The 13,871-nt window shown below is 42.7% G+C and overlaps 1 protein-coding gene and 1 long non-coding RNA gene across 4 annotated transcripts in view; one reads left to right on the top strand and one right to left on the bottom strand.

Moving 5' to 3' along the window:
• Zfp609 (zinc finger protein 609) overlaps positions 1-13,871 on the top strand; it is a 133,591-nt gene that overhangs the window by 75,092 nt on the left and 44,628 nt on the right.
• Positions 8,866-11,464, bottom strand: LOC148004210 (uncharacterized). The gene is made up of 3 exons (XR_015627791.1): positions 11,242-11,464; positions 10,976-11,118; positions 8,866-10,608 (listed from the first exon to the last, which is right to left on the bottom strand). It is a non-coding gene; the product is annotated as an uncharacterized LOC148004210 (long non-coding RNA).

Raw genomic sequence — 13,871 nt, 5'->3', positions numbered from 1 at the left:
TAAGTTAGTCTCTCCACCCGCAGTTGTTGCAGTCTCAGCCTTGCCTGTACATTTCAGTCCAAAACGGTCAAGGGTGATGACTTGTTTTTCTTAGTTTTTAGTTGTGAAATATATACTGTACTGCTTCGCCTGCCTGTATTTGGTATTATCAACTGAATTTTTTTCTATTATTGTGGGCACATGTATATGACCAAAAATGTGGTTGATGACAATATGAATACCTATCCTATGTTACAGTGCTGGCTAGTTTTGTGTCGACTTGACACAAGCTTGAGTCTTTTGGGAAGAGTGACTCTCAATTGCGAAAATGCTTCCATAGGGCTGGCCTATAGGCAAGTCTGTGGGTATTTTTGTATTTAGTGATTGATAGTCGAGTGTCCACCATTGTGGTGGTTCCATGCCTGGGGTGGTGGTCCTGGGTGCTGCTAAGAAAGTAGAGTGAACAAGCCATGGAGACTAAGCCTGTAAGCAGCATTTCTCCATGGCCTCTGCCTCCAGGTTCCTGCTGGAGTTCTGTTCTGACTTCCCTGGAGGATGGACTGTACGCTGTGGAGTGAAACTAAATCCTTTCCTCCCCAAGCTGCTTTTAGTCCTGCTTTATCCTAGCAGAAGGATCTCTTAAGGCACCATTCAAATCTTTCCTTTCTTGCACCCTTGTTCTTTAAAAGAAATGGACCAAAAAAAAAGAATACAGATGTGGGAATATAAGAAGAGCCATACAGTCATAGGAAAAGGAGAAATGGGGGGGAGCGCGCGCACACACACACACACACACACACACACACACACACACACACACACTGCCTTGCCCCTGGCCACCTACAGCAGGTGAGGGGGCTGGCCCTGAGGTCATAAGACCAGGAGAGCAGGCCCCACACTTCACAGTAGAGCTGGCCTTGCTTGCATAGAAGTGGGGTAAGCTGGCTCTATCCCTAGCCAGCTGCAGCATTGGCTGAGCTATCCAGGGCAGGGCTGGAGAGCTTGCCCTAGTGGTAATGGCTTGAGAGGGGAAGAACAGGAGAGCTGGCTGGCTGAGCAGCTCACCTACCATCCAGGCCCAAATCCGAGGCTTTAAATTGACCCACCCCAACATCTACCCCATCTATGAACTGCTGAATCAAGTGAAGGGCCAATCCCACAGATCCAAACTGCAGGATCATCATAACACAGGGCAACAACAGGATATCCAAGAAGAATCCTGGTAAGGATCCAGTATTGATAGTGTAGCAGAAGCAGAGACCTTGAACCAGATCAGTGACTCATTGCAGTGAACATTTGCAAATAAAGAAGAGTGGACAAAAGGGTATACTGTGTGACACACTATAACATACTACAGGTTCCACAAGATTTGTGGGGTTGGGGAGGGGAGGGACTGATTGCAAGGGCAGAGGGCGGGTACAAAGAGACAGGGAGATGAGCAGGTTTGTAGTGCATGATGTAAATAAAGTTCACAAAGAATTAGTTAAAAATTAAATTAAGAAAACGGGGTACCCATCCATGAATATTTGGGTAGCACAGATTGGCCTTGATGGGGAAGAAAACATACAACGTTAGGAAAGGAAGGTGAGTAAATCTGGAAAGAGTTAGCAGAGAAATAGTAAATATGACCAAATGTATAAAACTCTCAAAGAACTAATGAAATATTTATGTTAGGAAAGAAATGCATGGGGTTGGGGATTTGGCTCAGTGGCAGAGCGCTTGCCTAGGAAGCGCAAGGCCCTGGGTTCGGTCCCCAGCTCCGGAAAAAAAAAAAAAAAAAGAAATGCATGGTCTTGGACTAGAGAGATGGCTCAGAGGTTAAGAGCACTGGCTGCTCTTCCAGAGGTCCTGAGTTCAATTCCGAGCACTACATGGTGGCTCACAACCATCTGTAATGGGATCCGATGCCCTCTTCTGGTGTGTCTGAAGACAGCAACAGTGTACTTATATATAATAAATAAATCTTAAAAAATGCATTGTCTTAAATATGATAGAACTAATTCACTTCTATTTGGATGCTGTTATCAAGGAGAATGTGCTGTGAGGATACCCCTCTAAATATGTAAATACAAGCTCTCTCTTTGGATGGCAAGTCTGGACTTGTTAATATGGTAATGAAATAGTTTGGTACTTTGCCACATGGCTCACAGTGTTGAGAATATATAAAGAAATGAAAGCTAGGCTGGGGGGTGGTGGTACTTGTCTTTGGTCCCAGTACTAGGGAGGCAGAGGCAGGTGGATCCCTGCCAGCCAGGCCAGCCAGGGCTACAGAGAAACTTGGTCTCAGAAACTTAAAACAAGACAAAACAAACAAACAACAAAAAAAAAACTTAAGAAGAAAGGTAAACCTGGAAGTTGACATAATTTCTTTTTTCTTTTTTCTTGTTCTGGCTTTTCTTTGTGTAGACCAGGCTGACCTTAAACTCAGATCTGCCAGCCCCTTAGTACTGGAATTCAAGGCAGGTGCCACCACATGGCTTCTTTTTATTTTTTTTCTTTTTATTTTTTCTTCTTTTTTTTTCTTTTACAGGAGATTAGAAAAGAAATTTCTGTGATTTACAGTCATACCAATACGTTCATTTGAATAAGAAAGCAAGATAGCTACCTAGGGTCTGTTATAATAAACAGACTGGTAGAATTAAAGCAATTTCTGTTCCATGTACTCACTAGAAATGTGTGAGGACGTTTCTTCTGATAGGCTGCTTTCTCTGTTCTTGCATTTATGTTTTTGTTTATGTAGTTTCTTGCATGTATATGCTTACTATTTTAATACTTTTTCTTTATGTATTATTACTGGGGGATGCATTGTGCAGTCCTGCACCCCACAGCAAGAGTGCTGCTTGCCACAGGACAACTACATAGAGTTTGTTCTCTGCCTTCCATTACATAAAGTCTGGGGTTGTACTTAGGTCACCACACTCACACAGCAAGTGTCTTTCTCTTTCGGCCCATATTCTCATTCCTCCCCCCCCCCCCGGCCCCCTAACCCCGGGGGGTGTGTGTGTGTGTGTGTGTGTGTGTGTGTGTGTGTACGCTTTCTCATTTTTATTTTAACTCAACAAATCCCGTTTGGCAGCTAAAGATCATAGAATCCCTTTTGAAACTTGAATTTAAGACCTGTAAATTAAAATACAAGAGATCTTCAAAACTAGGCTGCGGGATGCTTGAGATGTGACATTCATTTAAAACTAAGACCACGTTAGTATTTCACACTGACAGATGCTAGGTCTGAATCTGAATAAATGCACCTAAACTATGTGAACATTTATCATTCAAGACATTAAAACCTCTGGATCTCTATGTATTCTTTCTACAGCTATCATGTTTTGACTCTTAAGCCTGATATAGTCCAAAGTCAGTGATTATGTACTGCCTTTATCTTAGTCATAGAATCTCAGAAAGGCGCCTCGTTCTCAGCGCTTTGCTTCTATGCTGAAAGTGCTAGTCTGAATGTAGGGCTCTGACTTTGATGGATACATTTGTAACAAAGTCCAGACTAAGAACTGCCATTGAGGGCAGATGTGTAATAAAGCCCAGACTAAGAACCGCCATTGAGGGCAGATGTGTCCAACATGTACACTAGTTTGAATTTAGACAAGGTTAGAATTTATTACAATAGTAAGCCAGTTCAAGTTAAATTGAAATCCCAGCCACTAAGGAGGCTGAGGCAGGAGGATGAGAGTTCAAGGTATTTGAGTGTTACAGATTGAGCTCAAGACTGTCCTAGGTAATTTACAAGATCTAACCCCAAAATAAAAGCTAAAAAGAATACTAGAAGTTAGTTCATGGAAGAATGCTTACCTGGCATGCATAAGGTCTGAGGTTTGCTCCCTAGTATCACAGTCAATCAGTCAATCAATAAAATTTATAGAGAAGCGCTATTGTTTTATTAATCTCATTTTAAAAATGAAGGCAGGGCTAGAGAGATGGCTCAGCCATTATTAAAGGCATTAAATGCTGGACAAGAAACTAAGGCAAAGGGGGTTGGGGATTTAGCTCAGTGGTAGAGCGCTTGCCTAGGAAGCACAAGGCCCTGGGTTCGGTCCCCAGCTCCGAAAAAAAGAACCAAAAAAAAAAAAAAAAGAAAGAAAGAAACTAAGGCAAAGAGCAAGAACCAGTTCTTCCTTCCCTAGCGTGAGTTCTGGGGAGCAAACTCGGGTCGTCAGACTTGGCAGCAAATGCCTTTCCCACCAAGTCAACTCACTGTTTCTAAATAGCCAGCTCTTTCTCAGCGTGGTAGCACAAGCTTGTAACCCCAGCACTTGGGCAAGAGGATTGCTGAGAATTCCAAGCCAGTCTCGTCTACCTAATGAGTTCAAAAACTGTCTCAAAAACATAAAAATTAATTAATCCCAATACCTAACCTGTAGCCTGAATTGGTGCTGATATCTGACTTATGTGCCGAACAACAGTGCTAAATGCTTTTTATATATTTCATTTATTGTGATATGTACCACTATGATTTTCATCTCAATGAAGACACTAGGCATAAAGAAATTAAATGACTTTCTTAGAAGAAGACAGCAAAACATCTGAACACGGGCTTCAGAGTCAGTTTTTTTCCCCACAATTATTATCTCTTCATCTAAAGTTTCTTTTAGTATCAATCAGGTCATTCCCTCTTCTCTTTTCTAAAATATTACACCTCAGGAACATGGTTTTATGTGAGATTTTCCTTTCTGCAGGATTAAATTTATGAATAAATGTTTTTAATTCATACTGGAAATGTTGATTTGACATGAAAAGCTCCCCTTTCAGAAAGCTCTTCCGTATTCACAGTGAAGTGTCACAGACAAGTGACAGTGAAAACTGAGACTAATGGGAGCGAGTGTAAAATTAGGTGTGGTCTGTCAAGCCTCATGTCAGGCCTGTTGTTATTCTAGCTATTCTGGAAGCCAAGTAGGAATGTCACAAGTTCAAGGCCAGCCTGTGCAACTTAGTAGGACCCTGTGTCAATTTTTTTTTTTTTAATAAGAAACGATGAGCTGGGGCATGCTTGTTATTTGCTAGAAAGCAAAAGAGCTAAGTTTGGGTTGATCTCGTAGAAGTTGGAGAGGGAAAGGAAAGACTGCATTTGGCCCCATTGAACTTACGAACGTAAATCCTTCCTAGGTGTCAAATACTTACTGATTAAAAATACCAAAGTCCTGCAAGGTATGTTGGCTCACATTCATAATCCCAACACTCAGAAAGCTGTAACAGGAGGATTGCTGAGAATGCCAGGCCAGCCAAGGCTGCTCAGCATGACCCTGCCTTGGAAAAGGAAGTTGTGGAAAGAATCAGGGTACCTGTGTGCAAAGAGTTCTAGACTTTAATTGGTCTGACTGCTCAGTATTCAAGTTTTAGGGCCTTAACTGTTTGAATATTATCTATGAAATGACACAAAGTCATGTATACGAGATGAGGGGCTATGTCAAGCAAACCAGTCTCTCCCGCTCGCGCTCTCTCTCTCTCTCTCTCTCTCTCTCTCTCTCTCTCTCTCTGTGTGTGTGTTTCTTTCTGTGTCTGTCTGTCTGTCTGTCTGTCTGTCTGTCCTCTTTGTATCCTGTTACCCTAGGAAACAATCCAGAACCAGTATAGATCTGCTTGAGTGCAGATAACCATAGTTGTCGATGCTAGTTTCCATGTGATAGCCACTTTCCTTATAACCTCATATCTCCAGCATACATAGATTTGGAGGAAAAGGTGGAGGGTTGAGGTAAAGGGAGGTAGTGAAGAGAAGTAATAATCAGCCCCATTCTCTGGCACTCTCACTTGCTGGAGCGCTCACTCACTCTGTGGGAGAATGTACACACATGTAGAAAGAAAGCAGAGAATAACCTCGGTGTCTGTCCCCTTCTTCCATTTTGAGAGCAGGCATCCTTGCTGTTTTTCACTGTGTACACCAGGTAGCTGACCTACAAGCTTCCCTCAGTGGTCCTGTTTCAATCTTCCATCATTTAGAGACACATGCTGGTTTTACAGTTGTTTACATACAGTTTTATCATGGCTTCTAGAGATCAAAACTAAACTTACACAGCTAGCACCTTAGCCATTGAGCCGTCTCCTTAGCAGTGTGTTTTAGAATGACAGTATAAATATGACCCTAGTTTTATGGATTCAATATTTAGTTCCTATAGAGTTGCTCAGGCTGGCCTTGAACTTGTCTTGTGACATTCCTACCTCAGCTTCCAGAATAGCTAGGATAACAAGCTTGTACCATGAGGCACCATCAAGAATTTGGATGAGCAAGCTGTCCATACACTACGGTTTTTTATGATCGAGAAATAACAGTCACTTGAACCAGTGACTAGCTGCATTGTTTACTTGCTTTACCTTATTTGCTCGTTTGTAAATATTTATGTACACATGTGTAGAGATCTGATTACAACTCAGAGAAGTTGTTCTCTCCTCCCCACATGTGGGTCCTGGGTTTCAACCCAGGCTCTGTGTCATGCAGTTTTACCCAATGAGCCATCTTGCTCTTCCTGTTTTGTAAGATACACGATAACTCAAACTAGCTTGGAGCTTGTCGTTCCTTAGTCTTCCTTAGTCTCCCAAATACTAGGATTACAGAGGCAAGCATCATAACCAGTCTGGCTATTTATTTAAATGCTGCCCATTCTCTGTACCTCCTGAGAATCAACAGAAAGATTTTCCCCTGGGTGTGTCTCATATGAAGGAGAATACGTCCCACCTTAGGGGTTTGTATATGCTATTCCCTCTGCCTGTTGTTTACTCTTAGGTTCCTCACAGGACTGGCACCTTCCCGTCCTGGGTTTAAATATACCCCTTCAGAGATAGCATCTGTGGCTGTCTTAGTGTAACTCCCATGTGGTTGTTTCTGTTATCCACATGCCCTATCGGTTCCTCAAAAGCATGCTCCCCCAATTCCTTCTTTGGCGGTTCGTATGATTTAATATATGGTCCCGGCTATATATTAAACTCACAGTTCTCCTGCATCATCCTCTTGAGTCCTGGAATCACAGAGGTGAGACAAATGGCTAACTCTAATAATTTCTGATTTCTACACATTTACTAGTCTTTAACATTTGCCACTCTGTCCAGTGCATTATATAAAAGCTGTCTAGGGAAAGAACCAATAATTGATCAGTGGTCAAACTCTGTACAGTCATGTCTTAAAAAGCAGTAGGAAGCACTAAGATTTGGGGCTCCCATGTCTCTTCTGACAGTGCACATAGCATGAGTCATGAAGAGAGGAAAGCAGCGGCTACACTTATCTGTGATGCTGCTGTGTGCCGGGCAGCTCTGTGTTAATATTTTATTATCTCTAGTCCAGCTTGTCATGTCTTGTTTTTTCTCTTCTCTGTGGCTTGTCACCCTCCTACTTGACTCTGACTCAGATTCTTCACAGTAAAAGGATCAATCAGAGAGGTGAGGTGTCCCTGAGAGCAGGGAGGAAGGGTGGAATGACAAGAGCCACCAGAAATCTCTTTCTCTGAGGTCACAGTTTGGAGACTAGAGTGAGAGGGAATTTGAGTGCCTCTGCTTCTTGCTTGGTGCCCTCCGTTTGAGTGCTTGGCTGGCAGGCAGGCACCTTTCCCTCCTCAGTACTGTCAGAGCAACATGAAGGTCAGGCAGAGAGAGACAAATGAGAGCAGCTCAGGGAAAGGAGGTTACCACGGTAACAAGCAGGCAGACCTGCTATTTGGAAGCAGGCCTAATCTTTCTCCTCCTCCTCAGTGCTGGAGATGGGTATTGTGCAGCTGACCCGCATCCTTGGGGTGGGAACTATAATCCCTTTCTGACAGTTCCTAGTGACACTGGAATGAGCTGCTTTGCATTTTAATTTGATAAACAGAAGCCACAGTTTTCTCAGAAGTGCTAGAAACATGGCTTTTTCTGGCTCTGTTCCAGGCAGAATTCTGGTTGCCACAGAGGGGAGTTTGGGATTGCTATTTATTTCTCAATAAAGACCTTGTATATCTGTATTCGTGAAACATGTCTGTTGGTTCAAGAAAGCTAGAATCAGACTTAATGCAAGCTATCCTTGGGAGATATATGCTAAGTTAGGGGTTTGTATATGCTGTTCCCTCTGCCTGTTGTTTACTCTTAGGTTCCTCACAGGACTGTCACCTTCCCATCCTGGGTCTCAGTTTAAATACACCCCTTCAGAGATACCATCTGTGGCTGTCTTAGTGTAACTCCCATGTGGTTGTTTGTGTTATCCCCATATATACATATAAATATACATATACACACATACATGGGGATAATAGTGATATATAATAATAGTAATAATTTTATATATTATATATGCCTTTTGAGGACTACTGAAGCCAGGCATAGTGGCACTTGCCTTTAATCTCTGCATTTGGGAATCAGAGGCATGCAGAGCTCTGAATTTGAGGCCAACCTGGTCTACATGGTGGGTTAGTTACTCTCGGGGCAATGTAGAAGAGACCCTGTCAGCAGCGAGTATAACGACCATTGAGAGACTCCCTCTCCAGTGCTCTGAGCCATCTCCCAGCAAGCATGCAGTCGTTGTTTTATTCTCTGACCTCCCAGCCTATCCTTCTATGCACCACCACCCCGTCCTTCCTGAGTCTTTGGAGACAGCGGTCTCACTGTAGCCCTGGCTGGTGAGGACCTCTCTGTAGACTAGGCTGTCCTGCCTCTGTCTGCTGAGTACTAGGGTCAAAGGCATGTCCACCTCACCTGGCCATTTTCAGTATATCCAGTCTTCTTACTTTTCCTACCTGCACATTTCTTAATAACTCAGTACCTTTTATTGTAATGAAATACATACATAAACCTCCCTTTTCTCTCAAAAATAAATTTTAGACAAGAATAATAAATTTTCAGTGTAAAAAAACATAAGCTAAAGTCATCTAGGATCTCATTACTGAAAATAAATCAGGATATCATCCAGACTCCACTTTTGGTGACTGTCTAAGAATTGTTTATGCTCTCATAGGGGTCACCTCAGCGTCACTGGGCTGACCACACTGTCCGAGTCACTAAAGAGAAATAGGTTGTGGTTGAGGAACAGTGGAGCTCCTCCTTTGCTGAACACTCCGGTTGTCTTTGATGCACTTGTTTCTCTTCTGCTATCAAACAGCAGCACTGAACAGGCGGGCATGGCAACGCTTCTGCGACTGCTCACCCGGAAGGGGGAGGCAGAAGAATCAGAGTCATCCTACATATAGACTTCTGGGGCAGCTTGGGCTACACGTGACCACCAAATAAGTTACTGAAACAGCATCGACCTATGTGTCTGTCCCGTCATCTCACAGATGTAGGGGGTTTCTGACAAGATCTCATTGTAGCCCATCTGCCTTGAGCCCAGAGCCTTCCTCCCTCTGCCTTCTAAGTGTTGAATTTACAGGCGTGCCCCATCGTGCCTGATTTTGTTGGGTGTTGGTAGTGGTGCTTTATTTATCCATTTCAGTTTCGTTTGTTTTTTGAGACTCGGTTTCATGTAACAGTTGAGTCTGACCTGAAACTCACTATGTAGTACAGAATGACCTTGAACCCTGATAACCCTTCTGCTTCGAGAGTGTTGGGGTTACAACATGTACCAGCACACCTGGCTTCATTTTTTAAAAAACAAGATTAATTTGCTTTACTAGAGTACTGAATAGCAAGTACCCTCTTTGAAAGAATATGTAGTGTTGGTTGAATTGAAGTCTTTTAAGTCCAAAGTAATCATAGTAGAGAAAATAGAATTTGTACTCAAAATCCGTGATCTGTGAATGGAAGAGTACAGAAAGTACAGACAGGCTGCTGTCCACATTTGCAGATGTGTAGGCCCTAAAGCTAGCATGGGTCAGAAGTAGACTCCTGGGTTGTGAGCTCTTACATTTTCCTTCCTTTGCAATCTAGACTTCTGGAGAACAGCATGGTATAACAAAAAGAGAAAATGCTTCAGAGTCGAGACATCCATTGGCCTTGTCATTTAATAACTCTTTATAAGCATGTCATTTCTTGATGTGTAAGTATCTATGTCTGTGGGTGTCTATGCCATATGTAGATCAGAAGAGGACATTGAATCCCCTAAAGATGGAGTTTGAGGCAGTTGTAAGCCACACAGTGTGTGTGCTGGGAACTGAATTTGGGTCCCCTGGAAGAGCAACAAACATCTTGTTTAACTTTCTATTTTCTGTCAGTACTGTGGCCCATTTCATAAGGGCATCACAAGCTATATAAGATAATATACATGCACAGTCTGCACACAGAAAATCTATTGCCCCTTATACCTCCTCAGGATTCTCTTTACCTGATACAGTTAGCTTTAGGGACTTAACTTGCACAACTAGAACCTTTCTATTTAACACTGGCCCGTTTTCTTATTGTTGCTTTTATTGTGCTTCTTTTCCTCTTCCTCTTTTTCTTTTTCTTCCACCTTTGTCTGTCCGCTCAGTCCTCTTCATGGTTCTAGGAAACTAACTCAGGGCTTCTTCATACAGCTAGTCAGGCCCACCACCTGTGAGCCACACTGCCAGCCTCTGCTCTCTTTAAACCCTATTTTCTCTCAGCTCCTGTGATGCCCATCAGTTTGTGGTTTTGTTTGTTTGTTTTAATTCCTGGGTTCTAGAACCAAGTTGTGTGAATTTGAATCCCTGTTTGATTGATTGATTGATTGATTACTCTACTTCCTGTATTCTGCTTTCTCCTGATGTAACATTCCTGAGAAAAAGAAAACACAGGCCTTAGGAAGAGTGTGCTTTGGCACATTGCTGTAGGTCTTTCTGTTCATGATCTTTCGACCTAGTTGATTTGAGCCTCTGGTGAGACAATATATCTTGTGGAGAGAATGTAGCAGAGGGTATCTGCTCAAATGGTTCAAAAGTGGAAAACAGAAAACCTTTGAGAGCACAATTCCCAGTGACCTGAAGCCCTCCTCCCATTCAGACCCACTCCTAGATTTGTACTACCACTTTCTAATGAAAACCAAACCTTTAGCAACTATGTATTCCACCCAGCAACTTGGAGTCCATTTCTCTCCTCCCTCCATGTGACCCAATATATTCATGTTTAAAAGCAGAGTGCTTACCTAGCATGCGCACAGTATCAGCATCCAGCACCACATAAACCAGGCATGGTGGCACACACCTGTAAGGCCAGCACTCGTGGAGGCACAAGGACTAGAAGTTAGAAGTTGATTTCAGCTGCATCGTGGATTCGAGGCCATCCTGCCTTTAAAGAAAAGGAAAGGCAGCTGCTAAAAGTAACCACTGTGGGTTTTAAGGAGTAAATGAACTGTATGTAAATGCTTTCCCAAGGCCTTGGCATACGCACACAGTAAGCAGAAAGCTTCACCTTAGTCACCGTGATTCCTGTCATCTTCAGAGTTCTTGTGGTCTTCCCTTTCTGGATTTATTCCTTTGAAGACTGCTGTCCTCTTCCCTGAGTTCTGTTCTGAGTGTAATTAGTATCTGCACCTGTCTCACCCGAGCAAGTGGAGCTTTCACTATCTCTGGTCTGACTTGTCGCTTCACTTCTCACTTACGCATTCAGCTCACTACACTCGTTTGTTGATTCTGTCCTGGTAACAAATTGGTCCTCAGTGCTACTGTCCTCTTGTCTCATTGTACATCCTGTTTGTGATAATGACACTAGAAACTTAAAAACAGCCCAGGTGTCTCTTACCTCCTGAACATCAAGTCATTCACCAAGTCTTATTAATTCTGCCTCTAAACCATAACTTTTCACTAATCTGCCTCAGGCCAGGTTGTCATTTCTTCCTTGGAGAGCTGTGGTGGGCTTGCTTCTAAGTGGTATCCTTGCCTTTGATTTGTCTTCTTGAAAACAGTGTAAAAAAAGGAAAAAAAAAAAGAAAAAAAGATCTGTCTGATGAAAACCAAACCCAAGGTGAAGTATATGTTACGAGACTCTACCACTGAGCTGTACGTCTAGCCCTCGTACAGTAAAAGGTTTAAAGCATAATGGATCGTGTCACTTTCCCTGGCTATCATTCCGCATTGACACTTTACCCTGCTAGACATTGCCCACCAGTGCCTCCAATTCCTCCGGTTCCTTCCTCTGAGACCGTGTATTTGGTATCGCATTCAACCAAAAATAACCTAATTTTCCTAATCTTTTTGTTGAATTTGTCCCTTAAGATTAAGCTGAAGGCTTGCCTAGAAAGTACAGTGCCCTAGGTTTAATAGCCAATACTACAGAGGTAAAAAGAAAATGTGGTTGTGGCCCACACCTTTAATTCTAGCACTCAGGAGGCAGAGTCAGGCAGATCTCTAAGGCAAGCCTGGTTTACAGAACAAGTTCAAGGACAGCCAGGGCTACACAGAAAATCCCTGTCTCACAAAACAAGACAAATAGGTAAGTAGGTACACCGGTACATATGTACACATATCTGTACATATGTACACATATCCATACACATGTACATATATAGAGAACCTCAAGTGATGTAGCTAAAATATTTCCTGCTTCTGTTCTAGGTAGACACAAATGATCCTTCAATGGGAACCTCATTTGCAACTACTACATTCTTTAATGACTTGTTTATATTTGATTTATCACGTGTGATCTAGAGGCAGGAATCACACTGTTTACCATTTACTACACTGAAGTGCTTACCTCATCATAGATATTTAATGGTGTTGAGTAAAGAGAGAAGCAAAGGATGATTGTAAGAAACCATATTTAATTCAAAAGCAAGGCATGCTAGGTGCCTTCATCTTTTCACCTCTTTTCACCCCAATAGAGTTATTAGGTGGGTAGATTAGCATGCCTTGGTTTTCATTAAAGTATTGGGGGTAGGGACCTTATAGAGTACCAGATGTTTGTTGGTGCATATGGAGGGTGTGTACCATAAGAATGCCTTTAATCCAGTCTTTAATCCACATTTTTATTCTATCACAGGTTACTAAATAAAAAATACCATATTCTTGTGGGTCATATAGTGGTCCAGACTTTTTTAAGCAGTGATAGGAAGTGGCTCAAGCCATGGGGATTTGGTTCATTCTAAGAAATGGGATTTACTAGCTTCAAGTAAAGGCTCAAATGCTATCTAGTTTCTGCCATTGCTATGCCCTGTTCTGCTTTTCTTTGGGCCAGCTTCATCCTCAAGCAAACTTACTTCTTTCTTTCCTTCTTTTTTAAGGCTTTTATTATTTTTATGTGTATGGGTGTTTTGCCTTCATGCGTCATGTGTGTGAATGGTACCTAAGGTGACCAGAAGAGGTCATCACATCCGGAGTTGCAGAGTGTTAGTGGCCATGTGGCTTCTGGGAAGTGATCCTGAGTCCTCTGCAAAAGCAGCCAATCTCTTTCCCTCAAACCCAGGAGAGACTTCTTCATAAGCCAGGCAAAGTGACCTCAGGAAGCTGCAGATTTAATTAGTCTTCATAGCTCAAAGTATCAAATAAAAAAATAATCTAGAGCTGGAGAATCTATTCCATAAAGTTAGGATAGCCCAGGCCTGCTGCTGTAGTAGAGTGTGCTCACAGGGATGAGCTTCCTATAGAAAAGAGCAATTCCTTTACACGAGGAAGGAGAGTCAAACCCAAGCCTGGCATGGCTGTGCACACTTGTCACCCTAGCACAGGGAAGAGGGAAGCATCAAGATAATGAGTTCGAGATCAACCTGGGCTTCCTGAGACCTTGTTTAAAAGGGGGGGGAGGGAGGGAGGGAGGGAGGGAGGGAGGGAGGGAGGGAGGGGGAGAGGGAGAGAGAGAGAGAGAGAGAGAGAGAGAGAGAGAGAATATGAATATATGAGAGAGAGAATATGAGAGAGAGAATGAGAATGAGAATCTCAGAGCCTGCAAGTTGGCTTACTGCATAAAGATATTCACTGTCAAGCCTGACAACTTAAAATCAATTCCTAGGGACCCACATGATGGAAGGAGAAAACCGACTCCTGCAAGTTGGTCTCTGACCTCCATACAGTATGACAAACACCTGCATTCCTCCACACAATAAACAA

Source organism: Rattus norvegicus, chromosome 8 (assembly GCF_021556685.1).
Source record: "Rattus norvegicus strain SHRSP/BbbUtx chromosome 8, alternate assembly SHRSP_T2T, whole genome shotgun sequence".
NCBI classification, from domain to species: domain Eukaryota; kingdom Metazoa; phylum Chordata; class Mammalia; order Rodentia; family Muridae; genus Rattus; species Rattus norvegicus.
The sequence above is the reverse complement of the archived record's forward strand: the minus strand, read 5'-3'. Positions and strand labels throughout refer to the sequence as shown.